Here is a 4,686-nt window from a genome sequence, read left to right as displayed (position 1 = left end):
AGGAGCTATTCAAGAGTGTAGTTTATCCTGTACCCAAACTGTAAATTACTGAACATCTAAGATGCCCCATTTTTAGTATGGCCTCAGAAATCTGTCACAACCCCACGAATCCTGTGAGAGCTGCCTGGTTCTGCTGCTGACACTGACACTTCCTTGATGAGCTACGCTGTTTAGATTTTGTGTTAAGAAGTTACAGTTAATTACTAGACTAAAACTTATTTAACTCATCTGTGTTTTGATCATTTTAACTGTCATTTTGGACATGTTTGATAGGAACATGAGCGATTGATCTGCTAATGCTAGATTTCCTGAGATAATAAATCTTTCAGTGTGGCATTTTTCTTTCTCCTAGTGTCATTTTAATTGACTTGTATGGACAAAGCCCATTTTATGTATTTCAGCTTCTTTAATTGCTGATCACTTTCCTGGTTTTCTTTAACACAGTCATATTAAGTATTAGGTTAAGAAGATTAGTGAGCCTTACCATTGAGAACCATGCTCACAGTTACAATTGAAACACAGTGTGATTTAGAAATTGGTTGAGCAAGAACTTTGAAACTCATTTTGAACATGTTCCCTAAGACTGTTTCATAGAGTTTCATAGATGGGAGCCTAAGGATTATGTGAAAGAGTAAATCTGACACTGCTTAATGTATCAAAAGGACTAGCCTCTACCTACAAAACCTGTAATTAAGTGTCATTTGCATTAATCCTTAGAAAGAAATAGAAATCCCTAAACAAAACAGAAAAAGCAGATTAGGAGTAATATTCTGTTGACAGGACCTCAAATGATTTGTGTCAATTAAGATTATTCCCATGCTCTCATGAAACCACCTTCACTCCATCACTTAAGGCGAGGGGGACATTGACTGCTAGGACCTCCCAGCACTAACACAAAGCAGTACAATTCTGTTTCCTGAGAAAGAACAGCCCATCTTAAAGTTTATCCAGTGAAAAGTCTATTACATTCAACCCAGCTTCAACACACAAGCTTCAATGCTATCAAACAGCAACAGGAGAAAAGTCATATTTCATTATAGTTTCAAGATGTTGTCGAGATAAAGCTATTAAACTGAGTGCCTGATATATGCAAAAGGTTGAATTATTCCAAAGCAAAACCACGTGTACCTCTTGCAGTGGTACCACAATGATCAAAGGTCACTGATGACAACAGGAGTCAGAAATTGTGCTATTTTCTTTCAAGAGAGGTTGAGAGCATGTATGCCAATACAACTTCGAGCCACATTCTTAATCTAATGGTAAGGAGTATTTCTGGCAATTAATCATTTTGCAAGCCAGTGCAGAACAGCTATCATTAAAACACCTTACTGTTACTTCCACAGGCTGCCTTATTAAGAAATCCACTACAGCTCTCATTTTCCAATTCATAGTTGGTGACTTTGGAGCAAAAATTGTCCCACCTATTAGAGGCTTTAATTTGCCCCTTGATATCAGCAAAGATTCATGCTGATCTATAAAACGTGTTAGAAAAAGCATCTGTATCATCTGAAAATGTCTCACGTCTGGGTATGTTAAAAGAAGGGATAACCTCCCCAAAAAGCAAGAACAGATTCATCAAGACTCTCAAGCAAAACCAGACACAAGACCATGAATAGAAGGCATCCAGCAACTGGGTAAACATCCATGGAAAGGATTACTGCAAGTGTCTGCACAGGCACGTAATTTAAATGCTTGCCAATGAAGACGCTGGGCGATGTAGTGGGTCATGTGCCACTTCACCCGTGAATTACCAGCATTCACCTTTCAAAAGCTGTTTTCACCAGCCATCCCGGGAGCAAACTGCTTTCTCATATATGAACCTCTTGTGGATTACCTGGGTACTCATGAACTATAATGTTTACCTTCAAGGAAAACTAAGAGAAATGACTAATAAAATGCAAGGATTTTTAATTGGCATATTGTTAGGAGGAGAGCATAACTGCCAACTATAATGCACTGAATACATTAGCACAGACTGTCATGCATTATCATGTACTTCACACCGACTGAATTATTCAGAAAGCAAATAAATTATTTTCAAGCTTGTATTTGCTTCTGTTTCATGTTGTCCTTGTGGTTTTTAAATATATTTCAAAAATTCTTCCTTTTAAATTCAAGTCTACCAAGCATCAGTAATTCAGTCTTTTTTTTTTTTTTTTTTTTATTTATACAGAAGTATATAGATGGGAACAGAAACCATTGTCTCATCTGTTAAGGTCTGCAAGACATCAGTCATATTTGTAAAACCTAAAACTTTAAAGCCTTCAACAACACAAACGCCACCTTTCCAGAGGAGGAGGAAGAGCCTGCTGATGTTAGTTTCAGGCACATCAATGGATGTAAATCTGGTATATTTACTGGTTTTTAGCTCCTCTACCCAAACGCAATGTTAGCCATATTTAAATCTAAATAACCATAATGTGGCTTGGATCAGTTTAATTACATTTTAAAATGACATGGTTTTTTTGAACCACCAACACTTTTGAACTTAACAGAAAGGCCCATCACTATGGGAAGCTTTGTTTCCTTTATTTTTGAACCACCAACACTTTTGAACTTAACGGAAAGGCCCATCACTATGGGCAGCTTTGTTTCCTTTGCTCCCTTACCTATAATTCACAAGCCTGCACATAACTGTCTCTAGTTCCCCCTTTCAGTCCCATTTATAAACACTATTTTTAGCCAGAGCAAATGTCAGTGTACAAATAAAATTAAAAACGCAATTAACATTACCAGATATAATGAGATGTTTAATTACCCTTGAAACTAGGCTTTGTGGAGATCCAATAAACTTTAAAGAGCTTTTGCTACCAATCAAATCAGACTGTTTGCATTACCCACATACGGAGATCCAATAAACTTTAAAGAGCTTTTGTTACCAATCAAATTAACCATCATAAAGAATATCAGACTGTTTGCATTACCCACATAGAAAGGTCTAGTAGCCGGGACAATCCACCAAGAGATTTTTGAACTTTGTGCACATTTGGAAAAGAAACGGATTGTTCTCGAAAAATAACACTTCACAAAGGAGATGGAAGAGCACGTCTGGCCAATGGAGGTGTCAGTTTTAAAAATATGTAACAGCTGTGAAGGGTAGGTTGGGCTCTCCTGGTTTGAGAGTGTCGAGTACCTGCTGCTCTCCAGCCTTGCCCCTCCTGTGTGGACGCAGCACACACACCATCCACGCTTCTGTCTTGCATAGGTTCTCTTCCTACACATCTGGTATAGTACCTCCACGAAGGATCAAGGGATTAAACCACTGATGAGTTAGTTGGCCACACTGAACCCTCAATAAACACACAAAATCAGCTGGGACGCTATGGGTAGAACACCTTTTTGATCAAAAGCTTTCAAGATAAATTTTGAATGGTTGGAGGTTTTTTTTAACACTTCCTAAATATTGAGACAAACTGACAGACTGGAGAAGGAAACTCTGCACCACACTATAGTTGCACAGCACCAGGCATGTCCTCCTCTGTCAGCAAGAAAGTATTTCATCACCGTGCATATTTAGCATGCGGCTCGCCTGCTAGACTGCTGACAACAGTGTGGCAATTGCAACTATGGCAGTGACTCTTGTGACATAAATACAAGCTGTTTTAAAAGAACTTATTTCTAACAGAGCTATGAAGCATCCATCAAACACTAACTTCTGTAATTTCTATCATTTTGGTTGCATTTTGCTTAAGTGGCCTGAGCTAAGTGCGTATAAAAATATCAATGAAAGGCTCAAGAGCTTATCTGTTCACTAGAATAAAATAAAACAGTCAACCAGAATACAAAAGAAAACAAAAAAGCTTTGTACTGCTCTACCAGATTTTAATTCCAAGCACATACCCGTCACATAAGGTTAGATTAGCCTGTATAACCATGTTTGTTGTAATGGAGATCCTGACAGGCCCTTGACTATAGTGGCAAAAAATGGCAGCACAATAATTACTTTTCATCTTTGTAAGATAATCTTCCTGCAATTGTGAAGCTTTTAGCACAGGACAAAATGATAGCCCTCAGTAATTCTCAATTACAACATAGCCCAGCATCTTTTCACCGTTTCACTGGGTACTTCCACTTTCTTTATTATTTGATGGCATCACGGAATCACTGAGATGGGGAAGGAGGATGACCTCTGGAGATCATCCAGTCCAACCCTCCTGCTCAAAGCAGGGTCAGCTGCAGAAGGCTACTCAGAACCATGACCAGTCAGGTTGTAAATTTGTTACTGGCAGACATGGAGGCTCTCACCAAGATCAGTTCTTCCTCACTAGAAGAGCAGCGCTTTTCACGCTTTGAGAGGAGAGTAGACTGAGAAGCACCAAACCCACTTTCACAAATGGAGATCTGATACTCAAGCCACATGAACTGCCCTACTCCTGCACAAGGTCTGTCAAAGCTCAGAACTGAACTCATTCACCAAGTTCTAAGGTCAGCAGCAGATATAAGACCAAATCTCCTGAACTGGCCTTAATTAAATGCCCTATTAATGACTAACTTCTCATCATGGCACATGGTACAAATGTAGACTTTCAGGTAGGGATTGCTTCAGAAAAGGGACCAGGCTGGCAGCCTGGAACCTCTGCAGCAGATGTCGTCTTTTCACATTGTGATGAAAGTTTAGTTAACATGTAATTACTAAGCTAACTAGTTACTGACATGCAAAACAATCTTTATTGAATTAGGACAAGT

The sequence above is a fragment of the Pterocles gutturalis genome, unplaced genomic scaffold (assembly GCF_000699245.1).
Source record: "Pterocles gutturalis isolate BGI_N339 unplaced genomic scaffold, ASM69924v1 scaffold21773, whole genome shotgun sequence".
NCBI classification, from domain to species: domain Eukaryota; kingdom Metazoa; phylum Chordata; class Aves; order Pterocliformes; family Pteroclidae; genus Pterocles; species Pterocles gutturalis.
The sequence above is the reverse complement of the archived record's forward strand: the minus strand, read 5'-3'. Positions refer to the sequence as shown.